Source organism: Podarcis filfolensis (genome assembly GCF_964270895.1).
Source record: "Podarcis filfolensis genome assembly, chromosome: 4".
NCBI classification, from domain to species: domain Eukaryota; kingdom Metazoa; phylum Chordata; class Lepidosauria; order Squamata; family Lacertidae; genus Podarcis; species Podarcis filfolensis.
The window spans coordinates 2,855,326-2,874,065 of record NC_139607.1 but is presented as its reverse complement, the minus strand read 5'-3'; positions in this window follow the sequence as shown (position 1 = coordinate 2,874,065).

The following is an 18,740-nucleotide window of genomic DNA, read 5'->3' as shown; positions in this document are numbered from 1 at the left end:
GAGGCCATGACCTTCATGCTCTGCTAAGCTTGTGAGTTTCCAGTGGCGTCTAACTGGTTGTGCTTAGAAACAGGATGCTGAACTACATGGTCCATAGACCCAGCAAGGGGCCTCTTCTGTTCTTACCCTCTGATTTCACTTCTGGAATACATGCATACCCTCCAACATTTCACCAATGAAAACAGGAACATCCTTTTCTATAATAATAATTTTAATATTTATACCCCACCCATCTGACTGGGCTGCCCCAGCCACTCTGGGCAGCTTCCAACATATATAAAAACATAATAAAACATTAAACATTTTTAAAAACTTCCCTATACAGGGCTGCCTTCAAATGGCTCAGGAGTCAGATAACTCCATACCCTCCATTTCTCCTATGAAAATAGGGACATCCTAAGGAAAAGTGGGACATTCTGGGATCAAATAAGTAACCGAGTGGCTTCTGTAAATCCAGGACTGTCCCTGGAAAATAGGGACACTGGTACATGGCCTTTGCTATTTAGGATTACCAGATTTTTCAAACTGCATTTTTGGACACATGAGACTGTTAGAGAAAAGTATAATGATGAATACCATCCTAGGGGGTGAAATTTTTGCATCAGATATAAAAGTCTGAAACAAATTCCAGAGAGGTAGCTGCATCTTTGGCAGGAAACACAAGGAAGAGACTTGTTGCACCTGAAAGGGCTGACAAATTTATTATAGCATAAGCATTTTTGGACTACAGCCCATTTCATGAAATTTATGTATTCTGCTGCATGCTTGAAAAAATGGATGGGATGGCAACATCAAAAATAAAGATGGCTATTTCGTGCACAATCCTCTCACTTCTTCAGCATAAAGCTGGTGTGGGAAATTTCCCCATGGAAGTTGGACAGAAGTGCTATGCCCACTTCAAGGTGACTTGGCAAGGGCCTGGAAGGTTCTGCCTCACCTCCATCCAGCATTTCTTCATATGCAGAGGAGGAAATTGTGCCCTTGTTTTTTTTAACTTTTTATTTACCATGGAGCTCATAGTGACATTTCAAACTCAGTCTCAAAAGCAACCCCATGAGCCGTTGCTCCTGTTTTATAACCAAGAATTGGTTAAAATTTGGTTGGTGGAGGGGTAAGGGTTGTCTGTGCCTGTCCCTCCAGTGCTGCTGCTGCTGCAAGAGAATTCCGTTAAAGGAATCCAGGGGTTTGCCATACATTTGTCCTTATCCCCGGCAAGGGGCTAGGGCTGTGCAAGCCCCTGGGAGCATGCAGGGAGAGGTGAGGCCTGTGGCTCAGCTCCATTTCTCTCCAATATTGTTTTCCCTTACTGGCTTTCACTGGAATCCGGAAGTCAGTTCTGTCCCTGGGCGTGGGGACAGATAGTCATAACCAATGCCTAAGCAACCACTCACATTTATGTATTTTAATAAAGTTGTGGCCAAAATTATGCCAAAAACCTTAAACAAAAATTCTGTGTGAATTGTGAATTATTTAGGGGGTGGCTTGGGGACCTCGACATGCAACCAAGAATTGGAGCTGAATTTAAACTCAGCAGAGCAGTCTTGCTAAAGGCTGAATCTGTGGCCACATTGGATTCTATTCATTTCAATCCATTTCAAATGTATGAAGACATGCTACAGTCCAGGCATTAATCATGTCAATGGGGCAATGTGAAAATAATGAGACAATCGTGACCAAATTTAACCATGGTGTATAGCCATCTTGTTTAAGTGATTTGTTATTAAGACAAGTTTGGAAAACTGGCTTCAAATGTCCAGAGGTCATAACCATAACTGTCAACGTTTTCCTTTTTTTAAGGGGAATTCCCTTATTCCGAATAGGATTCCTCGCAAGAAAAGGGAAAAGTTGACAGCTATGGTCAGAACAGAGCTGATGTACTGTAGAATCATAGATTTGTTGGAAAGGACTCCAAGGGTAATCTAGTTTAACCCCCTGCAATGCAGGAATCTCAACTAAAGCATCCATGACAGATGCTAAGCATGTAAACTAGGAAGTCACACTTTCAAACTTCACCACAGCTTACCCTTTCAGCCTCATTCCAAACTGTCTTGTATGTGGGGAAGCATTCTCTGCTACCCGGTAGAATAAGTTGTGGTGTGTGCTTAGGTGGTGCTCTAGGTGGTGCGCACAACAGTTTTTCCAGTTTGCAAATGTGCCCACGGGTCCAAAAAGGTGGGCAAACACCAATGTGTGCGCATGGGCTCTTGCCACATGAACAGAGCAACCTCTGTGTGTAAAAGTTGTGAAGCAAAGCTGATGAATGAATGGAGGTTGGGGGAAAGGGCAACAGAGACAACCAGGGGTGTTGTAAGAACTGCTGAGATAGGGCATTTTGAGTGCTCAAAAGGCATTATATAAATGCTGGGTAGTAATAGTATAGCTTATAATATTACTATATTATACCATCTCCATTTTTCAGACTTGGCTATGACAATGTAACACCATTCCTTATATTTCTGTAATATATAAATTTCTGCATTATATAAATGCTGGGTAGTAATAGTATAGCTTATAATATTACTATATTATACCATCTCCATTTTTCAGACTTGGCTATGACAATGTAACACCATTCCTTATATTTCTGTAAACAACGAACTCTTGCGTTGCACACACCCTACAAAGAAGCAGACACATTTACTGGCTCCGGAAGACATCTCAAAATCCAGTTCTGGAAATTGATGGCTGAATGGACTTTCTTTGAGACCCAAAAATATGCCTCCCCAGAAACACTCTGTCTATAATGGACTTTCTGCAGTGCTTCAACATATGAAGAGTCTATAAACATTATGAACAATTCCATACATTACACAGAAACAAGCATTTACTCAGATAGACCCACTGAAACGAGTTAAAATTAGATAGTTCAAGTCCATTTACTTCAATGGGCCTACTCTGAACAGACATTAGTTGAATGCTACAAAAATTGTTTAAAATAATAATAGTCACATAATAATACAAAAATTGGTAAGATCAGATGTTTGTTCAAGTTTGGAAGGAAACAGGCATCTGAGTTTTTTATGCAAGCTGGTTGGGAAGCTATATGGATGTAATGTTTACTTTTGACAGAACTGGTTCTGTTGTAAAGCCTTGCAGTTCCTATTGATGCATATTTGTAAATAAGCACCATAAACCCTCTAGAACTCTCTCCTTCCATGAAAACTCACCCTCTGGCATCTGCCAGGGGAAAAGAAACCAGCAACCCAGGAGAGGGCCTATTATGACTGAATGCAAGTAAATGAGGCACATCTTCTTCACTAGGAAAGGTTATGTACGTACATAAAACAGCAAAGAATAGCAATGCAGTTTTAAAATACCTAGCATATAGATTCATATTGGACTTGGGACCATTTAGTCATGTACATGAAGTGCAGGAGAATTTCTTTGGAATGAGTGATCTGTAAAAGTATTTTAAAAGAGAAAAATGTATGTACTAATGTCTTTTATGGTAGAAACCCAAGCACAGCATCATAGACAATTAGATAATCACTTGGAGTGATTTTGCATGAAACAAATGCATTAAATGGGATTTGGACAAGGATATGTTGCACGTGGAAGTAAAATGCCACATGGTTTATGAGGATTACACAGAGTGCTTGTGTTCAAATATACTTTAAAAAGAAAACTCTCTGTGTTATTTTGCAACAGTGAGTAGTCCCTAGGTTGGTGGTCTGATTTTATTTCTATCATGAAATACACACTCCTTTTCAACAAGCAGATTTTGGATACCTTGGATCACAAAATGTAGCTATTTGAGGGTCTGCCGTCTGTGATGGAGAGATAGCAGAAGTGAAGCCAGGATGTGAGCGCAGGCGGCCGAACGGGATCCGAAGGCTAAATTTGTAAGTTTAGGCAGAGCCAGGAAATCCCAGGGCAAACAGGAAGTGGAAAGGGAAACAGACTTGTAAGGATGTAGATCCAGGGAAAGTCAAGAAGAGTAAGCCAGGGAAATTGAGCAAACATGTTTAAAATAAGATACAGCCAAGGAGCCCCAAACAGGAACTCTTGACCTCGCTATACACAGCCTGCATCCTTCTACAGGGCTACAAGCTCTTTTTAGCCTCTTTGCCTTAGTGTGGGGATTGTGTTCTTGTTTTTGAATGTACTTTGTGATTAAGTGACTCTTGAAGCCATTGTCATGCAGATGCAGTTGGTGCCCATCGGGACTGATAGGCAGAGGCCACGAAAGGCAGAGCCGACTCAGGCTGCTATCACATACCGCCCCCCCCCCCCCGGCCAAGTCCTACAGAAAGAGCCCTGGGACTAGAGAGGAAGAACCTCAGAGCCAGGGCCACCCTTTGGACAAGACATACACAAGAAGGAAGGCAGGTGGGGCAGAGGCATAGGAAGGGGGGTGCGGTGGGTGTGGTCTACCCCGGGTGTCATGACTGAAGGAGGTGACAAAAAGGCAGGCGAATGGGCAGCACACTTTGCGCCCAGCTCTTCTGACCCGGAGGCAGAGAGCAGCCCTCCTCAGCCATGGCGAGGCACACCCGGCCGCAGCAGCCCCGTTGCCGGGTCATGTCTGACCTGGATGCGGAGAGCAGGAGGAGAGTGAGCAGCAGCTTCCCTGCCCCTCTCCTACCCTGAACTGGGGCACGTGGGAGGGCACCCTCCACGCCCACCACCCTCGGGAGTGCGCCCGCCCTGGGCAGTGGGGGCATATGCTCTGCCACGAAGGGGGGGGGGAGCTGGTGAGGTGGTACACCATTGCCATTGTCACCGGTACCATCCAGTTAAATGCATTTCATTCTCCATGGACTTTGAAGGGGGATAAAGGCAGACTCTTCATTTCTGGGGGAGGGGGAAATTCCATCATGCACTGTTGTTTTGCTGCAGTCACCTTGGGATGGGGAGACCTCAGCCTTTTCCTCCCTCCAGCTGCCATTACTGTGTCAGAATTAACCACAGCAGCTGCAGCATTAGGCAAGGCCTGTGGCCACGCTGGAGGAAAGAGGAAGCTTTGGATCTCTTGGATCTGTGTCTTTCCCAACACATGCCCTTGACATGCCCCTTGCATACCCACTCCCCCCCCCCCAAACACACAGCTGTTGAGGATTTTATCTGAGGGTCCTTCAGTGGCACAAGTGTTGTCCCATAAATGCTTCTCCCTCTTCACAGGCAGAACTGCACTTGTGACTCTTCCTGGGACCTCACAGGCCACCCAGAAAGCTCCCTTAATTAGACAGTGGAATACCTGAAATCAGTGGACTTAAAAGAGCTTACCTTTGGCTAGATGATGATGATAATACCACTTTGATTTAGTTTAAGAAAAGTAATATGTGTTTTAATATATGTGGATAAATATAGTACATGACCAGAAAAAAACCTCTGAATTCTGGAGCTTGAGCTTCAGCACACAAAGCCTCAGAGAAACCTTGAACTTTATAGCTTAGAAAAAAGTGGGGCAGCTGCTGAATAGATGAATTAGAAGGTGGGGTGCCCTGGTCTAGATTTTAACTAAAACCATTGATCTTTACAAATTATAGTGAGCTGACAACAGGAATACATCAAAGTCTAGAAGCACAATGCAGGGGGTTCATTTCACTTGCTCCTTTTGTCTTTCTTTTCCCCTGGCTTTCTTCTTTTCTACTGATGCTCTTCCAAAGAAATGCCAGCCTAAGTAATAACAAAATAGTGTCTGGAATTAGCCATGTTTAAGCCTAGAGATGTAAACATCCAATATATATTACTGTAACTTCTGTGTGAGGTGTATGGGTTGTTAGGGTTGTACCTCTGGTGGGGGGTATGTCATGCTCCTTCTGGGATAGTTTGTTCACCTTTGGTTCCCCCCCCACACACACACTCAGCTCCCACCTGTGGCTCCTAGAAGTTGTCAGCAGGCGACAGTGGCTACCCCCTGGGAACAGCTTTGTCTGGCCAGCTAAACCAGATGAGGGGAGCCAATGGGTCTCAAACCCTTGGTGAGTTAGGGACTTCACCTGCATGCAAAAACGGACTCTGGCAGATTGAGTAAACAAGACCAATAGTGGGTCCAATAGTCAAGAAGGTGGTTTCTGCACATATTGTAGAGGGAAGTGAGGGGCAGATGAGGTTTGTCCACCTGGGAAGGTAGCCCATCTAGGAGAAGGAAAACTCTGGTCCTCAACCTTGTGGGACATCTTTGGGAGAAGAAACAGCTAAGGAGTAAATCCTACACAAATCCAGAGTGGAGTCCCTAAGATGGTTGGGTGGTGCCTTGTATGCATTCTTTTGGCAACTCCTGCAGCCAAGCTGGTGCCAAATGTCTTGCTCTGCTTTCCTTTGGACCACATCAGTGAAGCTGAGAGTGGGGTCTTGTCCTCTGGGTAGCCCAGGACCGCCAGACACACTGCCCAGCCTTGCGCCCCAGGGAGGTCACTTTGGTGCTGCTAATGCAGTGATATGACTTCACCTCCGGAGGTGCACTCCAATGTCTCTTGAGACAGATGGATGCCATTGCAATGCACCCTTCTGTCTAGGGTGTGTATACGTATTTAAAGGGTGAATGTGTGTGAGGGGCTTAGCAGAAAACATGTGTGTCTGAGAGTGCAGTCATGTACTGCCTGCCCCTAAAGCAGTGTGAGGAACCTATGGCCCACCAGATGCTGCTAAACTACAACTCCCATCATCGCTAGCCATTGACTATGCTTGCTAGGGCTTTGGGGAGTTCAACAATATCTGCAGGGCAAAAAGGTTCCCCAGACCTGCTGTAGACCTGATTTCCCCTTCAGTGTGTGTGAGCACTAAGGACCAACACTTCCTTCTTTGTTGGCCCCCAACTCCTCACGGCTGCAGTTTGCATCCACAAAGAGCAGCAGAAGACCTTGCAATCAGTAAACTGCCCAATTAACTTCTGGTGTGTGGGTAGATCTCCTGGCTGTCTTCCAGAATGGAGAGCTGCCAGAAGAGAAGCCTCTTAAGACTGGCTATTCTTCTTTATATTTTCAGGTTTTTGCACCAGGCCCCCCAGTAATGAAATGACTGGAATATTTTTGCCCAGATATGCTTCTGATTGGCTGTAATATATGTTTGTATCTCTCATGTTGCTTTCAGAAGTGACTTTTGAGCACCACTGCACCCTGTCTCAAGATACAATTAAATTCAAGATAGGCTATGTATTTCTTAAAGAAAAGCAAACCTCAGATGGCAAGCTTTCAGAATCAACTTCTGAAATGATGCAGCTTGCAGCAAATTTTATTTACAGAATCCAAGCAGGGGAGGTTTTCCCCAGCACACTTGTCAAGCTACTGCAATCATAGATTCCCTCTCAATTGTTTTAGAAATGTGCTTCTGTTTGTAATGTATGCAGCTTTGACTCCCAGCTATTATGTTGTGTTTTCTGTGCAGTTATGAATATTTCCTCCTGCAGCATTCTGCAGCATTTCCAAGTGAATCAGGTTGTCGGTTGTAAGCAAGTAAACACTTGGTCTATGTGATAAGATGAACAGATTGAAGTCTTTGGACCTCTGTCTATGCCACAAACCTAAACTAGCTTAATGCTTATTCCCTTTCTTCAGGGAACTGTAGATTTGTGAGGGGAGAGGAACCTGAGGATATCTCTCTTTTTTAAAAAAGCTATTCCCAACACTCCATCAAAACTAAAACTGTTTCTTTGTTTACTGAAACATTTCTATACCACCTACCTCAGCCATCTCAAGGCAGTATACAAAAAATATTGAAATATCACATCCCCTTTAGAATCTGAACAGAAAAGAAGAAAAGCTTTAGCCGAGTTAAGAACAAAAACAAAACATAACTACCTACTGGAATTAAACACAAACAAAGGAAAGCGAGTGCAGAAGTCTGTTGTTAATATGTGCCAAAACATTGTTAATGTTGGTGCTAGCCAGAACTCAGAGTAAAATTAGCCTTTGAGGATGAAGTCCTATGTATGGTAGGTCACAGGGCACGCCAAACTCCTGGCTGGAGTTGCAGGGCTTGGGGAAGCAGCAGAGCCGCCACTGTTTCCACAACCCATCATCCATGCTGGCCAGTGTGCCAGCTCCCAGACTGGCACAGTGAGGAGAGCAAGGCTGTGATAACTGTAGGATCAGCGCAAGAGCCAGCAGATTTCTTGCCAGCCTGTGCTTGCCTTGCTCCTGAAGCTCCCCATTGCTGGAGTTTTCACTGGCTGCTGCCAAAGTGGATGTGACTGCCCCCAGCTTCTGCTCACCTGGCAGGTGCAGGCCTTCCCTGCCAACAGTGGAACACCCCCAGTGGAACTGGACAGGGCGGGGAAGAGGAACAGCTCTGCCCCATTAACCCCCCCCCCTTCCAGCACACAAGAGCATTAGGATTGCTCTGCCAAGGGATAAACTACCGTAGGTTCTCTTTCACCCAGACTCAGCTTGGCACACACACTCCACATGCATTTACATGCACACCCAGGTACACACCCCTCAACACATTTGTTCTTAAAGGGCATAAAGTCCAACCCAACTTAGAATGGTAGAATCCTAGAGTTGGAAGGGACCCCAGGGGTCATCTAGTCCAACCCCCTGCAATGCAGGAATTTCAGCTAAAACATCCCTGACAGGTGGCCATCCAAGCTCTGCTTAAAAACCTCCAAGGAAGGAGAGTCCACCACCTCCTGAGGGAAACTGTTCCACTGTCAAACAGCTCTTACTGTCAGAAAGTTCTTCCTGATGTTTGTTGGAATCTCCTTTCTTGTAATTTGAATCCACTGGTTTTGGTACTAGCCTCCAGAGCAAGAGAAAGCAAGCTTGTTCCCACTTCCATGTGACAGCCCTTGAGATATTTGAAGATGGCTATCAGTCTCCTCTTTTCCAAGCTAAGCATACCCTGCTCCTTCAACTGTTCCTCATAAGGCTTAGTTTCCAGATCCTTGATCATCTTTCTTGCCCTCCTCTGCACACATTCCAGCTTGTCAATATATTTCTCAAGTTGTGATGCCCAGAACTGGACGCACTACTCCAGGTGTGGTCTGTCCAAAGCAGAATAGAGTGGTCCTATTACTTTGCATGATCTGGATTCTATACTTCTGTTGATGCAGCCTAGAATAGCATTAGCCTTTTTTGCTGCTGCATCACACTGTTGGTTCATGTTATGTTTGTGGTCCACCAAGAACCCTAGATCCTTTTCACATGTGCTACTCATAAGCCAGGTGTCTCTCACCTTATATTTGTGCAACTTGTTCTTCATATTTGTCCCTACTGAAATTCATTTTGTTAGCTTTCCGGGTTCTCACCACAAATTTAACTACTAGTTATTTTATTTTGTCCTTTTTGCTCCCATTTATTTCCTAGGAATTTTTCAACCAGAGAGTTTATTTCGGACTGTTTTCTCCAGACCAAGAGTGGCTCATGACTGGCCCTCCAAAGATGTTCCTGGATGACATCTCCCATCCCTCCTGACCATTGGCTAATTCCTGATGGGGGCTAATGAACACTGGAGTCCAGGAACATCTGGAGGACCACAGGGTGCCCCCTTGCTCTAGAACATAATCACAGTTTTCCAGTCTCATCCTCTCATGGTTAGTTTGTTTGGAATAGCAGGTGAGAAGTATGAAGGGAACTGCCAGGGTGAGATTCCTTCAAGAGATTTCAAGAGATGTCTGCTCCAACATTGCCTCTTTTACTAATTAAAAGCTGGATGCGGGAGCAAGAGCACTTTAAAAGTAAATGAGCCAGTGTTTTAGTAATTAAGACATACCCAGAGCAAAGTTTGCTTTAATTGTTATCTGCAACATCCTCAATGCTACACTGTGACAAAGAAGCCTCTTGTGGGGGGAGCGGGGAGATAGTCAGGTCATTTATAAATGCAAAATTGATCCAGAGGTTTCCAGGAGGGCATTCTGGATTACGCTCATCCCAGAAAGCAGCAAGTGTGCCCCAGACAATTCTATGCAAACACACTATGCATCCTATGCTGTTTAGGGTTGCCATGTGCCCTCTTTTCCCAGCACATGTCCTCTTTTTCAGGGGTAAAATTTCTGTCCATGTAGAGTTTTTAATTTGCCAAAATGTCTCTGGCTATACTTTCTGGATGAGACATAGACATAACTGTGGTTTAATACTTACTTTCCTCTTCTCTTCTCCTGCCCCCCTCAGCAATATATCACAGCTTCTTTAGCCTACATATAGCAGGGGTATAGATCAAAGGTTTTCAACCTTCATTCCCTTCTGTCCTTGATAGCTGATACCCCAAACTCCCTCTTGGTGAATGCCAAATGAGGGAGCAACTCCTCTTCAAGACCCGCCTTTGGGTAACTAGCAGGCTCCAAAAGATTCTTTTTGGAAATAAGGAGAGGGAGGGGGGAAGAAAGGGAGGAGGACAAAGACAGACTGTCAGGACAAGACTGCACACTGTTTTGATACTGACATGTGAATCTCTTCACCTAATAACTTTCTGAAGTTTTTGGAGACTGTTTATAAAGCTGTCTTCAATGGAGAGTCCACTGTGCCTCTGTCTCTACACATTTTTTCAATTAAAATACCATCTTTAGTTATATCTCCACTGGGGAGGGGAGTGGCAGTCTGGGGCAGACAAGAAGGGGGAACAGGGGCCTGAGACAAGGGAAGAGAGGCTGGAGAAGGTGGGTGCTGCCTCCTCCCAGGATGCAGCTGACTCAGATGAGTTTGCAGAACTCCTGCCTCTCCCCTTCCCTCCGGGGATAGGAGTGCAGCAATGGAATCTGGGAAGGGAATCTGCCCACTTCCCAATGATGCTGGATAAACTGGATAAATTGGCTTCAGGAGGGAAGGGCACCATCTTCCAGGATCTGGCAGTTCCCTGTTGCTGCAAACAGAGGCCTCAACCCTGATTCACGCTTGGCACAAGCGTCTCATAGGTAAGCATGCCTTGTCTTGTCTTAAAGTGATTGGTGAGCAGGTGTGTGAACCTGTTGGGACAGTTCTGCTGCTGCTCTGTGATTCTGAACTCCATGTGTTGATCCCAGACCCCTCAAATTTGGGCTGCTGCTCCCAGCTCAGATATCTTTGCCTTTCCACTGCCATGTAGCCTGTGTAGTGGCTGCTGAGACTCATTTCCTGCTGCTGTGCCTGTATATCTTCTCTGCTTCAATAAAAATCTCTTCCTTACTCTCAGGTAAGACCCTTTGTCATTGTAGCTATTGCAGATCTGTTAAAGGATCTCTAGGTTGCAACCTCCTAAGCTCACAGAGACCTGAGTGCAAGATGTCCATTGAAAAAAAAAGATGCTGAAAGAGCTATGCAAAAACAAACACTCTCAAAACTTTAAAAATGTTTATTTGTAGCACTTTTAGGGAGGTTCTATATACTTTTGAAAATGAAGAACTTGAGTCATGATTCCTGCAGCTGTGCCCTCCTTTACATTTACTATTCACTTAAAACAAGACAACAATCTAAATCAAGCATTATCAAATCCCAATTTAGACTTTTCAATGGAAAGAAAAAAAGTTGGAAAATGACTCAGCTATGAGTAAGCAGTATAGAAAAGTGTTGCCAACAGCTATAATTTAAAACCAATTAAAAGGACAAGGGAGATCGGAGAAAGAAATGCAGACTATATCGAATAAGTCCATTAAATAGTATTGAGATAATGTTTAGCTTTGGAAATGCTTTGAGTAAGAAAACCTCACTAAAGCTAGATTGGCTTGGATTGTAGCTCAATGTGCACCTGCCAAGCGTGGGAATAGTGTTGATGCTTCACTCTCTGCCCCCCAGAATCTGAAGCATAATGGAGATAAAACAAAAGCAGCTCCCCAACATATCCTTGTGCAGAGTCCTCTGTTGCACCACCAGGTGAAACCCATAGGTTGTTTTTTCTTAAATATAATAATAATAATAATAATAATAATAATAATAATAATAATAATATATTTTCCCCTTTTATCTTACAAAATCTTTTCTTCAATTTTGACTTCCTGTCAAGTCCCTTCGCATATGTTTTATCTTACAGTTGAATGTACACAAAACAATAAACCTTTCTATATAAATTTTCCAATACATTCAGAAAACATAATAAATCCTTAATTGTTATCCACCTCCTTTTACTTCCTTTGTCACTCGAATGCTAGCACAGAGTCAAAACTATTACTGTATTTTTGAACATATTTTCTATAACCATCCCATTTTTCCGCAAATTTTTGCTTTGAGTTTCCTCTGAGTTTGCTAGTCAATTGAGCCATCTCCACAAATTCCTGTAATTTAATTTGCCAATCTGTTATTTAGGAGCCTCCTGATCTTTCCATCCCTTGGCCACGAGTATTCGAGCTGCTGCAGTTGCATACAAGAATAACTCTCTTGAATTTTTTGGGATCTCTTTGTCTAAAATACTTAATAGGAATGCCTCCGGTTTTTTAATGAAGGTTATCCCCATCACCTTTTTAAATTCATCGTATATTTTTCCCAAAAAAATCTTAATCTTTTCACACGTCCACCACATGTGGATCATGTCACTGTTATTTCCTTCACATGTCCAACAAGCATTCGCCAAATTTTTATACATTCTTGATAATCTGGAAGGAGTGAGGTACCACCTATGGGCCATTTTCATCATGTTCTCTCTTATGTTATAGGTAAAGGTAAAGGGACCCCTAACCATTAGGTCCAGTCATGGCCGACTCTGGGGTTGCGGTGCTCATCTTGCTTTATTGGCCAAGGGAGCCGGCGTACAGCTTCCGGGTCATGTGGCCAGCATGGCGAACCAGAGCAGCGCACAGAAATGCCGTTTACCTTCCCGCTGGAGCGGTACCTATTTATCTACTTGCACTTTGACGTGCTTTCGAACCGCTAGGTTGGCAAGAGCAGGGACTAAGCAACAGGAGCTCACCCCATCTTAGGGATTCGAACCACCGACCTTCTGATTGGCAAGCCCTAGGCTCAGTGGTTTAACCCACAGCGCCACCCGCGTCTAGCTGGCTGTAAATTTCAAATTTGCATTCCATAAGTTTTCCCAATCTTTTAGCATAATTGGACAGCCCACATCTTGGGCCCACTTTATCATTGAAGCCTTAACCTCCTCATCCATTACTTCATAGTCTAAAAGAAGTCTATACATTTTTGCGATTATTTTGGTTTTACTATTCAGTAGTTCTCTTTCAAATCTTGAAGGCTCCTTTTCAAAACCTATCTGCTTGCCCTGTCTGAACACTTCATTCACCTGGAAGTAATCTAGCCAACTAGAAAAGTGATCTTTTATTTTCTCATAACTTATCAATAATAGTTGACCCTCCTCCTCCCTTAATATTGTGTTATACGTTATCCAGGTCTCTTGGATTTTTATTTTTTTTAATAGCGATTGCTTCTAGTGGAGAGTTCCATCTTGGGGTTTTCTGTTCCAAATATCTTTTGTATTTTTCCCATACCATATATATAGCATTTCTATGAAACCCATAGTTGACTGAAAGACCACTGGGTGAAACTGGAGGAGCCCTCCAAACATCTTGGGCATATGCAAGAAATGATTTTCAGACGTTCTGGAGACAGGGACCAACAGAGAACCTGCTTGGGCATCATCAGTATGTGTCACCAGGTCTACTGACTATTTGCATGTGAACTTCTGGTGATCCAGTAAGCACAGCAAGGGTCCAATATTTATGAATATCAAGCCCATTCAGCCACAAATGTTGACATAACCTCCTCATGGCTACCTATGTAACAATGAATACATTGACAGCAGGGCCATCTGTGGCCCCCTGAGCTTTAGAGGTTTTCCACTGGAGGTGAGAGACAGGTGGTGTTGCAGAGCCGGGCTTTCACTGGCCTTGCTTGATAGGCTGCTAGTGTCATCTAATGTGATCTGCTGCTATCTTACATTATGTGGTGGTTTAAATGCATTCTGTTGTATCACAACAGCATTTTCAATTGTTACGTTAAAATTGTTGAAATCTGCTACATATTTTGGGTGGGACACAGGTCTTAAAATAAGCAAAATAAGCAAAATAAAAAAGGAACACTATTCTAAAAGATTGATGTCACTGTGCAGTGGCCTGATAGCATTCTCAGCAGTTACAACAGAAGTGGTGGAAAACAAAATTGCTACAGACTAGTCTATTTCCAGGGAATAGCGCTGTGGTGGCGCTGTGGGTTAAACCACAGAGCCTAGGACTTGCCGATCAGAAGGTCGGCAGTTCAAATCCCTGTGACGCGGTGAGCTCCCGTTGCTGGGTCCCAGCTCCTGCTAACCTAGCAGTTTGAAAGCACGTCAAAAGTGCAAGTAGATAAAGGTAAACGGTGTTTCCGTGCGCTGCTCTGGTTCGCCAGAAGCGGCTTAGTCATGCTGGCCACATGACCTGGAAGCTGTATGCCAGCTCCCTTGGCCAATAAAGCGAGATGAGCGCCGCAGCCCCAGAGTCGGCCACGACTGGACCTAATGGTCAGAGGTCCCTTTACCTTTAGTCTATTTCCATCCTTCATGGCTGAGGCAGTACTTAAAGAAACCAGAACGAAACTTTCCTGATTACAATATTATTGTTATCAGGAACTTTGAATTTCTTTTCAAAATCTTTGTCTATTCCCAAACTGCTTATGTTTCAACTTACTTGTCACTTGTGAGCAAGAAGGGCATGAATCTGTCTTTAGGTCCCCTCCCCCTCCAAACCACCATGTTCCCCCTAAGACCTGACTTTTGCACAGATGGCAAGTTTTCACAGTTCTAGTAAGGAGCTTAGAGCCTGCCTACTCAGAAGACATTTGCATCGCCACACCGGGAGCTGCGGATAGCTGCTGCTTGGATTTAGTTGACTCAAAACATGTATTAGAAAAGAGAAATGAGACATGGTTGCTTATCTATCGTCATTGGTAAGGAACCTCCTATGCATGTGATAATACTTGCATATATTTAGTTAACACACCCAAGTGATGAGAACTACTTGAATTTGCATACATGGAAAAGCAGTGGCAGGGCAAGGCTGGGATTTTGGGTGGTCGTATGAAATCTGAGAGTCCCTGAAGGAGAAGCTGGCTGCAGCAAGCAGAAGGACTGCTTTGTCCCTACTACCAGGTGAACCCTTTCCCATTTCTCCTTCTGCTGCAGCCTGGTAGAATGCTGCATTAAAAAGTGCATGTGTGCTGCCTACATTTCCAGGTGCATATCCTGTAGCCTGGTAATGTCCAGCTAGAGAACCATGCTGTGCTTCTCCAGCCCCATGCCACATTATTGCCTGATGATAATGATAATGCCACATTACAAATTTCTCAAGCAAGAATGTGGAGAGTTGGACCTGGTAGCTGTTGGTTTCAGTGGCAAACATCCATTTAAAGTAATTTCTCATTTCAGCCTATGTCCACACCCATCCTGAATTCATGGCAGAAGCAAGATTTGAACCAGTATCTTTCTCACATTGGTACTGAGAGGGAGCCATGAAGAATGCAGACTTTCTGAAAAATAAAGCTTTGCCACCAGTGATGGAATGGTTTTTAATGCATCTGCATTAATCTGAGGACAATTTGTTTGTTGTAAGAGTTGGGTGCTGAAACTATGGCAGATATCAAGTTCTGCACACCTCTATGTGCAAGAACAGTAGAAAATAAAGAGAGCTGCCTTTGTTCTAGGAAGGAGCTGTAATATTTACAGCACGTTGCAGTTTTGAAGATGGATAGTCCCCTAGGGTCTGGATGAATGAAAGTGGGCTTATTAGGAACAAAGTTCAGGAATAAGAGAAAGTTGGCCCTTCAAGCTGCAGTTTTCTCATTATTTAATGCAGTTTGTTGCTTTTGAATTTACTTTTATCTCCCCACCCCCACAACAACACTTCAGAATGAACACTCACACACACAATTTCCATAAGCATGGTGGGTATTCATCAGGGAGCCATCATTCCGATTCTTTCCCTCCTCCTTTCATTTTGAGTGACAAGTGTAATAATAATGAGCTCGAGAGAAGACATCATCTTTAAAAATTAGACGAGGAGTGGATAAAAAGGAATGGGTTGTATTAGTGAACGAAGAAATTACATTTCCATCAAGACAAAATTAGACACTTTCAGAAAATGCTCGGACAAAGTTGGAGGGGGGCGGAATCACACAAGCATTTCAGAAGATTAGAAGGAGAAAATGAGACAGCCCCTTGCCTTTGCCTGGTGAAAATTATGTGCCAAAAGTATGTGATGCTTAAACCAGGAGGGGGACTGAGGCTCCTTCCCTATTATCTGTAGACAGGTATGCTGATTCTTTGGCTGTCAGAAGTTGGCGATAATAGCAGGGGTTAAATCGCAAACAGGAACGTGAAGCCCCCGTCTAAGCAGCAGCTTGATGTTTCGCATTTAAGGCTGACAGGTGCCTAAGATTTCTGTCTCTGTCTCCCTCTCTATTTTAACAAAGCCGGTTGAGCCTGTCATAGTAATAAGTATTTCAGAATTGAGATGGACTATGCAAAGGATTGCACACACATTAGATTATCCCCAGGAAGCTTCACAGGAACTAAAAAGGCAGCAACTAAAAAGGCAGTTCAGGAGAGGTAAGTGTGGGTTAACTGTGAGCAGAGGGGAGGGGGGAGACAAAGCAGCGACTTTTGCGGACCTTGGCAGGGGACTATGCTTTTTATGCTTTTTATGAAAACCCTCACCCGCTGATTTTGTTGATCTTAAAACTACACAAGGGAGCTTATCCACTTACGGTAATTTCTAGTGAGCTGGCAATCCTAGTGCGTGCACAAACCTTTAACATATATTCCTGATTTTCCTTCTTGAACATGGATACAACAGTTCCTACTAATGATTACCAGAGGCAGTCCATATTTTCTGGTGGGTGTCTCTGGTAAATTCCTATCAGGGCTGTGCATACCGTCCCCTCCCCCTCCCCGGTCCACCCTGTGGCTCTGACTGGTGGCCCATTCGTCGTGGGCCACTCTGGAAGTCACCCTCCCTGGTCTGGAGCCTTCTCAAAAACAAATCAGTAGCAGGACTAAGACCTTTAAAAACAGAAGTGGAACCTTTTTTTAATAAACAGTTATAACAAGGTTTACCAAGCCTGCTTCCCAGCTGGCTGCCAATAGCGACTGGCGATGGTGGCTCAGCTCTGCCCTCAGGAGTGGAGGCAGCCGTGCTTCTGAATACCAGTTGCTGGAAGCCACAGAATGGGAGAGGGCTGCTTGCGGGTTTCCTCTGATGGGCATCTGATGGGCCAACGCTGCCAGCGTGATCTCCCTCACTGGAGCCAAGCTGTGCTGTGTTACGCTGCCTGCCCACCCATGCAGGTGAGAGCCTGGCTGGCTGACATGGCCCTTAGTGAGCGAATCCCCACTATGCTTACAGAGATGAGCACCAGGCCAGGCTGCCCTGGGGATACCTGGTTTGCACCCCCTCAGAATTGTATGCTCAGGGCCACGGCCCCCCTGGCACCTCCATGCTATGCCCTGGCATGTGCTGCTTGCAAAGGAACAGAGACTGCACTGTGCACAGTCAGGTTCTTCTGATTTCCAGCCAGTAAGGATGAGGGTGTGTTCCAGTGTGGTGGTCACAACACAGCTTTCCTGCAGGAAAGCAGCTCATGAAGCAGCACCTGCACCCCTAGGATTGATGCCTCCGCTTAACAACTGTCAAGGAGCAGACACATTGATCTTGTGGGGCAGGGTGTCAGGCAAGAAGGAGAGCCACAGCATTGGACCTACCTTCTATCAGGAAGACTTAGCTGCCAGTCAGGTAGGTCTCAGTCTTTTTGCATGGTTTCCCCACCCCCGCCTTCCAGAAGCCCCAACTCCTGACCCCCACAGCCCACTCTGGGCCAGTCCAGCCTGATTGGTAGCAATCTGTGGCTGTGTATGCCTGACTCATCCAAGGCCCTCTGAATATGCCTGACCTGGTGTGCAGCCTAAATATTACCGTATTTTTCGCCCCATAGGACGCACTTTTTCCCCTCCAAAAATGAAGGGGAAATGTGTGTGCGTCTTATGGGGCGAATGCAGGCTTTCGCTGAAGCCTGGAGAGCGAGAGGCATCGGTGCGCACCGACCCCTCTCGCTCTCCAGGCTTCAGGAAGCTATCCGCAAGCCTTGCGCGCACGGCGGGAGGTCCCACCGGGCACGTGAGGCTTCGGGCGGCATCCTGCAGCCCGAAGCACGGGGCGCGCTGCGGAACACACCCCATGCTTCGGGCAGATGTCCGCAAGCCTCGCGCGCCCGGCGGGAGGTCCTGCCGGGCGTGCAAGGCTTGCAGGCAGCAGCCTGTTCTGGGGGCTGGGGTCGGGGGAAGCTCGGGCTTCCCCCGCGCCAGCCCCGCGCCTGGGGGGAAAATAATTTTTTTTCTTTATTCCCCCCCCCCAAAAAAAAACTAGGTGCGTCCTACGGGGCGGTGCGTCCTATGGGGCGAAAAATACGGTATATTTGCAGACACATATAACTTGCAAAGAGCAAAGGGAATGTGACACAAATTTATCCATCTTGTACATTCTCCCCTAAATCACTGGGATTGGAGAGCCCTGGTGAAGCCATTCCAGCACTAACCTTTCCTCACTCTCCCCACATATGGTAAGCTTAGTTTTGCTTTTTCAGACACATTATCTCATCAGCGTTGCATCACTTTATTGGACATTTTGAGTTAAGTAAGCATCACAAGTCACTTCAGCGGTCTCTGCTTCTCCATGGGGTACCTCATAAAAGGGTCCCACTTTGCATTGGGAAAGTCCATCCATAAACATTCCAAGGCACTCTGCTTCACCTTAGATTCTGGATTCATTCTAAGTCACAGCATACCCTACTAAGAAAACCAGTGTGGTGTAGTGGTTAAGAGTGCTGGACTCATAATCTGGTGAACCGGATACGCTTCCCTGCTCTTCCACATGCAGCTGCTGGGTGACCTTGGGCCAGTCACACTGCTCT